The sequence below is a fragment of the Salvelinus namaycush genome, chromosome 4, assembly GCF_016432855.1.
Source record: "Salvelinus namaycush isolate Seneca chromosome 4, SaNama_1.0, whole genome shotgun sequence".
NCBI lineage: Eukaryota > Metazoa > Chordata > Actinopteri > Salmoniformes > Salmonidae > Salvelinus > Salvelinus namaycush.
This window is the reverse complement of record NC_052310.1, coordinates 6,771,086-6,783,465: the sequence shown is the minus strand read 5'-3', so window position 1 is coordinate 6,783,465 and position 12,380 is coordinate 6,771,086.

The window sequence follows — 12,380 nt, the reverse complement described above, 5'->3', positions numbered from 1 at the left end:
TAGTAACTACAATGTGTTTGATCCATCCTCAATGTTCTCCTATCACAGCCATTAAACTCTGTAACTGTTTTAAAGTCACCATTAGCCTCATTGTGAAATCCATGAGCGGTTTCCTTCCTGTCTGACAACTGAGTTAGGAAGGCCGCCTGTATCTTTGTAGTGACTGGATGTATTGATACACCATCCAAAGTGAAGTTAGTAACTCCACCATTCTCAAAGGGATATTCAATGTCTGCTTTTTGTTTGACCTAACTACCAATAGGTGCCCTTTGCAAGGCATTTGGAAAACCTCCCTGGTCTTTGTGTTTGAATCTGTGTTTGAAATTCCCTGTTCGTCCGAGGGACCTTATAGATAATTGTATGTGTGGGGTACAGAGATGAGGTAGTCATTAAAAAATTATGTTAAACAGTATTATTGAGCACAGAGTGAGTCCATGCAATTTATTATGTGATTTGTTAAGCAAATGTTTACTCCAGAACTTATTTAGACTTGCCATGACAAAGGGGTTGAATACTTTTTGACACAAGACATTTCAGATTTTCATTTTTGATTCATTTGTAAAACTTTTGAAAAACATAATTCCACTTTAACATTATGGGCTATTGTGTGTGGACCAGTTACCCAAACATCTCAGTTGAATCCATTTTCATTTCAGGATTTAAATCACAGCAGAACACAATTTATTTCATATTGGAATTGTCATTTGTGAGTGTAATTCCCCTTTAATTAACCTTTCAGTGATACCCATCCCGGATCCGGGAGCATCCTCATCAAAAAAGCTGACTAGCATAGCCTAGCCTAACGGGACAGGGATATCATATAATATAATTTTCATGAAATCACAAGTCCAATACAGCAAACGAAAGATAAACATCTTGTGAATCCAGCCATCATTTCCGATTTTTAAAATGTTTTACAGCGAAAACACAATATGTATTTATATTAGCTAACCTGTTACGGATACAAATATTCTGTGTGTATCCTGTGTGTTTCTTTTCTCTCCTTCTCCCCTACTCACAGGTGACAATCATCATTCCCCAATCAGTCATCAATTAGTCGCTAATCAGAAGACACCTGCTCCTTTTCACTTACCCAATCACAGTTCCTTTCCCTTGGTTTAAAAACCCTGTCAGTTGTTTTCTCAGTAGCTCAATCTGTCTGTCAATGCCTTCTGTCTGTAGATCTCTTGTTTGTTTTGCATCTACATGTCATGTTGTCCCCACCTGTGAGTATTGTTTTGGTTATGGTGTTTGAGTGTTTGTTTGATGGTGGGAAAAGGGGGTAACCAGACAAGTCGCCCTTGGGCATACACTACCCGTAGGTAAACGTTGTTAAAAACACTAGTTAGAACTGGGCGGACCACCCCCTGTATTTATTGGTTAGTTACTTAGTTGTTGTTGGAATAGGCTAGTCTAGCTTAGGGGTGTTTTTGGATTATTATTGTTTCATTCCTTGGGTCCAGCTCAGCCCCTTTTCCTGCTCCCCCCATTACCGTGTGTTTATAAATAAAACTTGAGTGTTTGTCGGTAGATCTTAGTTGTCGTGGTTATTTCGTTTTCACTCTTTGTCACTACTATAATTTGCATGAGTTATGTTACGGGTCCCATTACCATCCCCCCTAGACTGTCGGGCCAAAGGGATTTGTAACATAACCACAATAGCCAAAGACTCAACTGCATATTTTCACCATGTTTCTACCGCATAGGTAGCTATCACAAAACCGACCAAATAGAGATATTAGTCACTAACCAAGAAACAACTTCATCAGATGACAGTCTTATAACATGTTATACAATACATTTATGTTTTGTTCGAAAAATGTGCATATTTGAGGTATAAATCATAGTTTTACATTGCAGCTACCATCACAAATAGCACCGACGCAGCCAGAATAATTACAGAGAGCAACGTGAAAAACAAAAATACTCATAATAAAACATTTATGAAAAATACATGGTGTACAGCAAATGAAAGATAAACATCTTGTGAATGCAGCTAATATTTCTGATTTTAAGTGTTTTACAGGGAAAACACAATATAGAATTATATTAGCTTACCACAATAGCCAAACACATAAAACGCATTTATTCACCACAAAGATAGCTTTCGCAAAAACCAGCAAAAGATATAAAATTAATCACTAACCTTGAACAACTTCATCAGATGACAGTCTTATAACATCAGGTTATACAATACACTTATGTTTTGTTTGAAAATGTGCATATTTAGAGCTGCAAACCGTTGTTATACATTGTGAATATGTAGCAACATTTCCCCAGAACGTCCGGAGCTATTTTGGACACTCACCTAATCTGACCAAAGAACTCATAAACTTTACATTAAAATACTTGTTGTATGGCAGATGAAAGATACACTGGTTCGTAATGCAACCGCCGTGTTAGATTTAAAAAAAAAATAACTTTACCATAACATACAGCTTGCGTTATTACGAGACAGCGCTCACCAAAACGGCAGAGAATAGGAATCAACATTTTCCACAAATACGAAATAACATCATAAATTGTTCTTACTTTTGTTGAGCTTCCATCAGAATGTTGTACAAGGAGTCCTTGGTCCAGAATAAATCGTTGTTTGGTTTTAGAATGTCCTTTTCTTCTGTCGAATTCGCGCCACAATGCTAGCCAAGGTTGATAACGTTCCCATCTTCTCTCGATGCAAAGAACGGAAAACTGCAAAAGTCCCAATAAACGTTGAATAAACTGATAAAACTCGGTTGAAAAAACCTACTTTACGATGCTATTATCACATGTATCAAATAAAATCAGAGCCGGAGATATTCGCCGTGTAAACCGAATGCTTATCAGAAGACAATGTCGAGGTATTTCGCGCGCCTTGGTAGACAAAGAAAATTCCTGACCTACCACTCCAAAAGCTCTCATTCGACCTCAGATCAAGCTAGACACCCCATTCCACCTTCCACTGCCTGTTGACATCTAGTGGAAGGCATATGAAGTGCATGCATATCGATAAATATAAGGCAATTGAATAGGCAGGCCCTGAAACAGAGCCTCGTTTTCAGATTTTTCACTTCCTGCATGGAAGTTTGCTGCTAAATGAGTTCTGTTTTACTCACAGACATAATTCAAACAGTTTTAGAAACTTCTGAGTGTTTTCTATCCAATAGTACTAATAGTATGCATATTGTATGATCTAGAAAAGAGTACGAGGCCGTTTAATTTGAGCACGATTTTTTCCAAAGTGAAAACAGCGCCCCCGTATTGACAAGAGAGACAAGGCAAGAAGGGCCTTCTATGACATCAAAATTAATATTAAATTCAATATACCAATTAGGATCTGGCTAAAACTACTTGAATCAGTTATAGAACATATTGCCCTCTATAGCTGTGAGCTCAACAACCAAGAATTCACAAAATGGGACAAACATCCAATGTAGACTCTGCATGCAGAATTCTGCAAAAAATATCCTCAGAGTACAACGCACAACCCCCAAATGATGCATGCAGAGCAGAATTAGGACTATACCCAATAATGATCAAAATCCAGACAAGAGCCGTTAAATTCCACATCCACCTAAAGGAAAGCAATATCCAAACCTTCCATCACAATGCCCTAACCTACAGAGAGATGAACCTAGAAAGAGTCCCCTCAGCCAGCTGGTCCTGGGGCTCTGTTCACAAACACAAACAGACCCCACGGAGCCTCACGACAGCAACACAATTAAACCCAACCAAATTATGAAGAATAAAAAACAAACTACTTGACACATTGGAAAGAATCAACCCCAAAAAATTAGCAAACTAGAATTATTAAATTACTGAATTATTTTGTACATAATGTTTCTGCAACCGTATCTTACACCAAAAACGTGCTTCTGGATATCAGGACAGCGATCACTCACCTCGGATTAGACTAAGATTTTTTCAACAACAAGCATGACTCACACGATATTCTCTAAACACCCCACAGGGCAGACATCCCAATTATTCGCAAAAGGAAGCGGAGGACGAAGAGCCGGATGCCTCGTCCGGACCCGCAGAAGGCGAGTAGGAAAGCTGCCATTACCGTCAATATTACTCGCCAACGTGCAATCATTGGACAATAAACTAGACGAGGTACGATCACGAATATCCTACCAACGGGACATCAAAAACTGTAATATCCTATGTTTCACGGAATCGTGGCTGAATGACGACATGGATATTCAGCTAGCGGGAAATACGCTGCACCGGCAGGATAGACGAGGGGGGCAGTCTGTGCATATTTGTAAACAACAGCTGGTGCACGAAATCTAAGGAAGTCTCTAGATTTTGCTCGCCTGAAGTAGAGTATATTGTGATAAATTGCAGGCCACACTACTTGCCTAGAGAGGTCTCAGCTATACTTTTCGTGGCTGTTTATTTACCACCACAAACAGAGGCTGGCACTAAGACCGCACTCAGTCAGCTGTATAAGGAAATAAGCAAACAGGAAACCACTCACCCAGAGGCGGCGCTCCTAGTGGCCGGAGACTTTAATACAGGGAAACTTAAATCAGTTCTATCAAATCTCTATCAACATGTTAAATGTGCAACCAGAGGGAAAACAATTGTAGATCACCTCTACTCCACACACAGAGACGCGTACAAAGCTCCCCCTCGCCCTCCATTTGGTAAATATGACCATAATTCTATCCTCCTGATTCCTGCTTACAAGCTAAAATTAAAGCAGGGAGCACCAGTGACTCGGTCTATATAAAAAGTGGTCAGATGAAGCAGATGCTAAAATACAGGACTGTTTTGCTATCACAGACTGGAACACGTTCCGGGATTCTTCCGATGACATTGAGGAGTACACCACATCAGTCACTGGCTTTATCAATAAGTGCATTGAGGACGTCGTCCCCACAGTGACTGTACGTACATACCCCAACCAGAAGCCATGGATTACAGGCAACATTCTCACTGAGCTAAATGGTAGAGCTGCCGCTTTCAAGGTGCGGGCCTCTAACCCGGAAGCTTACAAGAAATCCCACTATGCCCTGCGACGAACCATCAAACAGGCAAAGCGTCAATACAGGGCTAAGATTGAATCATAGTACACCAGCTCCGACGCTCGTCGGATGTGGCAGGGCTCGCAAACTATTACAGACTACAAAGGGAAGCACAGCCGCGAGCTGCCCAGTGACACGAGCCTACCAGACAAGCTAAATCACTTCTATGCTCGCTTCGAGGCAAGCAACATTGAGGCATGCATGAGAGCATCAGCTGTTCCGGACGACTGTGTGATCACGCTCTCCGTAGCCGACGTGAGTAAGACATTTGAATAGGTCAACATACACAAGGCTTAGGGGCCAGACGGATTACCAGGACATGTGCTCCGGGCATGTGCTGACCAACTGGCAGGTGTCTTCACCGACATTTTCAACATGTCCCTGATTGAGTCTGTAATACAAATTTGTTTCAAGCAGACCACCATAGTCCCTGTGCCCAAGAACACAAAGGCAACCTACCTAAATGACTACAGACCCGTAGCACTCATGTCCGTAGCCATGAAGTGCTTTGAAAGGCTGGTAATGGCTCACATCAACACCATTATCCCAGAAACCCTAGACCCACTCCAATTTGCATACCGCCCCAACAGATCCACAGATGATGCAATCTCTATTGCACTCCACACTGCCCTTTCCCACCTGGACAGAAGGAACACCTATGTGAGAATGCTGTTCATTGACTACAGCTCAGCGTTCAACACCATAGTGCCCTGAAAGCTCATCACTAAGCTAAGGAACCTGGGACTAAACACCTCCCTCTGCAACTGGATCCTGGACTTCCTGACGGGCCGCCCCCAGGTGGTGAGGGTAGGTAGCAACACATCTGCCACGGTGATCCTCAACACTGCAGCTCCCCAGGGGTGCGTGCTCAGTCCCCTCCTGTACTCCCTGTTCACCCACGACTGCATGTCCAGGCACGACTCCAACACCATCATTAAGTTTGCAGACGACACAACAGTGGTAGGCCTGATCACAGACAACGATGAGACAGCCTATAGAGAGAAGGTCAGAGACCTGCCCGGGTGGGGCCAGAATAACAACCTATCCCTCAACGTAACCAAGACTAAGGAGATGATTGTGGACTACAGGAAAAGGAGCACCGAGCACGCCCCCATTCTCATCGACGGGGCTGTAGTGGAGCAGGTTGAGAGCTTCAAGTTCCTTGGTGTCCACATCAACAACAAACTAGAATGGTCCAAACACACCAAGACAGTCGTGAAGAGGGCACGATAAAGCCTATTCCCCCTCAGGAAACTAAAAAGATTTGGCATGGGTCCTGAGATCCTCAAAAGGTTCTACAGCTGCAACATCGAGAGCATCCTGACCGGTTGCATCACTGCTTGGTATGGCAACTGCTCGGCCTCCGACCGCAAGGCACTTCAAAGGGTAGTGCGTACGGCCCAGTACATCACTGGGGCAAAGCTGCCTGCCATCCAGGACCTCTACACCAGGCGGTGTCAGAGGAAGGCCCTAAAAATTTCAAGGACCCCAGCCACCCTAGTCATAATCTGTTGTCTCTACTACCGCATGGCAAGCGGTACCGGAGTGCCAAGTCTAGGACAAAAAGGCTTCTCAACAATTTTTACCCCCAAGCCATAAGACTCCTGAACAGGTAACCAAATGGATATACCTACATATACCTATACCTACATGTACATACTACCTCAATAAGCCTGACTAACCGGTGTCTGTATATAGCCTTGCTACTCTTATTTTCAAATGTCTTTTTACTGTTGTTTTATTTCTTTACTTACCAACCTACACACACACACACAAACACACACACACACACACACACCTTTTTTTTACACTATTGGTTAGAGCCTGAAAGTAAGCATTTCACTGTAACGTCTACACCTGTTGTATTCGGTGCACGTGACGAATAAACTTTGATTTGATTTGGGTAACATTTGAAATGTTATATTACATTTTAAACGCTGTTATTCTCTTGAATGGATTGTTGTTGTTGTGTTTCTTTGTTTATTTCGGTTTTGTTGGTTGTTGTTGTGTTTGTTTTGTTTATTTCGGTTTTGTCCGTTGTTGTTGTGTTTCTTTGTTTATTTCGGTTTTGTTGGTTGTTGTTGTGTTTGTTTTGTTTATTTCGGTTTTGTTGGTTGTTGTTGTGTTTGTTTTGTTTATTTCGGTTTTGTCACGTTCCTGACCTGTTTTCCTTTTTCTTGTATTTATTTAGTTGGTCAGGGCCTGAGTTGGGTGGGTTTGTCTATGTTTGATTTTCTATGTTGGGATGTTTGTGTTCGGCCGGGTATGATTCTCAATCAGAGACAGCTGTCAATCGTTGTCCCTGATTGAGAATCATACTTAGGCAGCCTGGGTTTCACGTGTGTTTTGTGGGTGTTTGTATCTCGTGTCAGTGTTCGTGCCACACGGGACTGTTTTCGGTTTGGTTACGTTTGTTGTTTTGTATCTTGAAGTGTTCTGTTTTACTTTCATTAAATATGAACACTAACCACTCTGCATTTTGGTCCTCTCCTTCTGTCAGCGAGGACAGCCGTTACAGGTTTTGTCGGTTGTTATTGTGTTTCTTTGTTTATTTCAGTTTTGTTGGTTGTGTTTGTTTTGTTTATTTCGGTTTTGTTGGTTGTTGTTTGTTTTGTTTATTTCGGTTTTGTTGGTTGTTGTTGTGTTTTTTCACTTGCTATGGCAATGTGAACATATGTTTCCCATGCCAATAAGGCCTTTTGAAATGAATTGAGAGAGAGAGAGATGATGAGAAGATGTGAAAAGGAAAAAGGGATGATGGACAAGGAGGAATACGAAGAAGAATATAAAGAATACGAAGAAGAAGAAGAAGAAGAAGAATATAAACACTAAAAAGCTGCCTGACTGATTGAAGGCTGTGTTCCCAAGCAATTTAGCTAAGAAGACAGTTATGGGTGGACCAAAATTACATGAAAAACTGCATGCTGAAAAGGACTTATTATGTGTCCCATCATGTCTTTTAGGGTGCTGGTGATGTAAGTGTGGTACGTGAAGTATGCGTCAGTGTGTATATACAGTTCATGTTTGTGTGTGTTTCTTTGTGTGTGTGTGTGTGTGTGTGTGTGTGTGTGTGTGTGTGTGTGTGTGTGTGTGTGTGTGTGTGTGTGTGTGTGTGTGTGTTTGTAAGTGAGCGTGGCAGTCTTGCTTTTGATTGCTTTGGATAATTGCAAAAGAGCTTGACCAAAATAGCATTAAAAAATGACATAATTGTTGTATAAACAAAATAGTTGTATGTCACCAGTCAAGGTGATAATGCAAAGACTATGCATTAGATTGTACATAAAAGTGTACAGCTCCAGTTCTCATGGACCACAGTCATGCTGATTTCTGTCCTGTGAGTGTCTGTACTCTTAATCATGTTAATTATGTGTAAATGTGTATATACTGTACGTGTGCGTGTGTGTGTACATGTGTGGTTATGTGTGTGTGTGTGTGTAAGTGAGCATGTGTAAAAAGCCTATAGCACTCATAAATATTATTTGAATCGGAAGAACACGTTCCCTTTATCTTGTGGTCATTGTGGATGTGAGAAGTGTGTGTGTTTGTTTCTGGGTGCTGTGCGCAGAACAGTGTATATTTTTATGTGTATGTGGAAATCATTGGTTCCAGCCATGCATCGAACTGTTTTTCCAACTATTGGTTACCCAGCTCCAGTTTCTAGCTAATATGCAGTTCTTAGCTTTTTGGAAACAGCACTTTTAGTCCCCGTATGTGTGTGTTTTGAGTATGAGTGTTACTGTGACAGAAGTGTTTGCTGCTTTAAGAGAAATGTGTGTGTGTGTGAAGGTCTGAGTAATTTGTCTGAATAGGCAATTCATTTCCTCTCATCACAACCTGTGTCTCTCTCTTTGAACCTCTGTGTTCCGGGACAAAGTGAGTTAAATGAACCCTATGTTCTTGTAATTCACATAAACGTTTGCAGGTCTGATGGACCCACAACTTTATTGGGTTTTTAAAACAATACAGCCATAACAATTCATGTAAAAAATACTTAATACTTAGATGTTGACTTAAATGATTAATATTTGCCATTTACCTCTGCTAGATCACATTTATCAATAAAAACGCAATTAACGCTATCAATAAAATACTATTTTTTTGTAAACCAAAATTAATTATAATCAAGACATGGGTGGAATAATAATGTTTATCCTGTCTAGGACTGGGGTTCCGCTAGCGGACAACCAATGAATTTGCAGGGCACCAAATTCAATCAACAGAAATCTCATAATTCAGTTCTCAAACATACACTGCTCAAAAAAATAAAGGGAACACTTAAACAACACAATGTAACTCCAAGTCAATCACACTTCTGTGAAATCAAACTGTCCACTTAGGAAGCAACACTGATTGACAATAAATTTCACATGCTGTTGTGCAAATGGAATAGACAAAAGGTGGAAATTATAGGCAATTAGCAAGACACCCCCAAAACAGGAGTGATTCTGCAGGTGGTGACCACAGACCACTTCTCAGTTCCTATGCTTCCTGGCTGATGTTTTGGTCACTTTTGAATGCTGGCGGTGCTCTCACTCTAGTGGTAGCATGAGACGGAGTCTACAACCCACACAAGTGGCTCAGGTAATGCAGTTCATCCAGGATGGCACATCAATGCGAACTGTGGCAAAAAGGTTTGCTGTGTCTGTCAGCGTAGTGTCCAGAGCATGCAGGCGCTACCAGGAGACAGGCCAGTACATCAGGAGACGTGGAGGAGGCCGTAGGAGGACAACAACCCAGCAGCAGGACCGGTACCTCCGCCTTAGTGCAAGGAGGTGCACTGCCAGAGCCCTGCAAAATGACCTCCAGCAGGCCACAAATGTGCATGTGTCAGCATATGGTCTCACAAGGGGTCTGAGGATCTCATCTCGGTACCTAATGGCAGTCAGGCTACCTCTGGCGAGCACATGGAGGGCTGTGCGGCCCCACAAAGAAATGCCACCCCACACCATGACTGACCCATCGCCAAACCGGTCATGCTGGAGGATGTTGCAGGCAGCAGAACGTTCTCCACGGCGTCTCCAGACTCTGTCACGTCTGTCACATGTGCTCATGTGCTCAGTGTGAACCTGCTTTCATCTGTGAAGAGCACAGGGCGCCAGTGGCGAATTTGCCAATCTTGGTGTTCTCTGGCAAATGCCAAACGTCCTGCACGGTGTTGGGCTGTAAGCACAACCCCCACCTGTGGACGTCGGGCCCTCATACCACCCTCATGGAGTCTGTTTCTGACCGTTTGAGCAGAAACATGCACATTTGTGGCCTGCTGGAGGTCATTTTGCAGGGTGCTGGCAGTGCTCCTCCTTGCACAAAGGCGGAGGTAGCGGTCCTGCTGCTGGGTTGTTGCCCTCCTACGGCCTCCTCCACGTCTCCTGATGTACTGGCCTGTCTCCTGGTAGCGCCTGCATGCTCTGGACACTACGCTGACAGACACAGCAAACCTTTTTGCCACAGTTCGCATTGATGTGCCATCCTGGATGAACTGCATTACCTGAGCCACTTGTGTGGGTTGTAGACTCCGTCTCATGCTACCACGAGTGAGAGCACCGCCAGCATTCAAAAGTGACCAAAACATCAGCCAGGAAGCATAGGAACTGAGAAGTGGTCTGTGGTCACCACCTGCAGAATCACTCCTGTTTTGGGGGGTGTCTTGCTAATTGCCTATAATTTCCACCTTTTGTCTATTCCATTTGCACAACAGCATGTGAAATTTATTGTCAATCAGTGTTGCTTCCTAAGTGGACAGTTTGATTTCACAGAAGTGTGATTGACTTGGAGTTACATTGTGTTGTTTAAGTGTTCCCTTTATTTTTTTGAGCAGTGTACAAGTATTAGGCACCATTTTATAGATAAAATTCTCATTAATCCAACCACAGTGTCCGATTTCAAAAAAGCTTTTCGGCGAAAGCAGAACATATCATTATGTTAGGTCAGCAACTAGTCACAGAAAGCATACAGCGATTTTCCAAGCAAAGAGAGGAGTCACAAAAAGCTGAAATATTGATAAAATGAATCACTAACCTTTGATATTCTTCATCAGATGACACTCCCGGGACAACATGTTACACAATACATGTATGTTTTGTTCGATCAAGTTCATATTTATATCCAAAAACCTCAGTTTACATTTGGCTTTGCCTCCAAAACATCCCGTGAATTTGCACAGAGCCACATCAAATCACAGATATACTCATAATAAACATTAATAAAAGATACAAGTGTTATTCACAGATTTAAAGATATACTTCTCCTTAATGCAACCGCTGTCAGATTTTAAAAAAACTTTACGGAAAAAGCAAACCATGCAATAATCTGAGTACGGCGCTCAGAGACATTCCCAACCCAAGAAGATATGGTGTCTGGGATGAATAGTTCAAAAGAAGACTTTATGTCCTGCACATGAGTAACCGCCATCCGCGTTGGCCCTGGTTGCATCCTTACCACATTGGCAGCCATGCAGGGTGGCTCACTCCTTGGGCAAGAAGACCAATCAACTTCCCAAAAAGATTTACATCTGTATTTCTCCTCCTGCAGGCTGCTGATGAGCTGGTTGCTGACGGGCTGGTCCTGGGGCTGGCTGCTGAAGGGCTGGTACTGGGGCTGGCTGCTGAAGGGCTGGTCCTGGGGCTGGCTGCTGAAGGGCTGGTACAGCTGGCTGCTGAAGGGCTGGTCCTGGGGCTGGCTGCTGAAGGGCTAGTCCTGGGGCTGGCTGCTGAAGGGCTGGTACTGGGGCTGGCTGCTGAAGGGCTGGTCCTGGGGCTGGCTGCTGAAGGGCTGGTCCTGGGGCTGGCTGCTGAAGGGCTGGTACTGGGGCTGGTTGCTGACGGGCTGGTCCTGGGGCTGGCTGCTGAAGGGCTGGTCCTGGGGCTGGTTGCTGAAGGGCTGGTCCTGGGGCTGGCTGCTGAAGGGCTGGTCCTGGGGCTGGCTGCTGAAGGGCTGGTCCTGGGGCTGGCTGCTGAAGGGCTGGTCCTGGGGCTGGTTGCTGAAGGGCTGGTCCTGGGGCTGGCTGCTGATGGGCTGGTCCTGGGGCTGGCTGCTGAAGGGCTGGTCCTGGGGCTGGCTGCTGAAGGGCTGGTACTGGGTCTGGCTGCTGACGGGCTGGTCCTGAGGTTGGCTGAGAGTCAATCTCATCCTCTTCTTCCAACTAACTGTCAGACTCCGAATTGACAGAGACATGATCGTCATATTCTGGAAAATCTTCGTCTTCCAAAGTGAAAGATTCTCCTTCTACACTAGCTTCTCTCTCTGCAAAAAAAGCAGAGATTATTTTTGCCATCTGATTGATTGTGGAAAGGACACATATGCAAAGCTATTTATTTATTGTGTCCCTCCCCCAATTTGCACCTGGCTGGGGTAGAATGTGGGAAAATACTG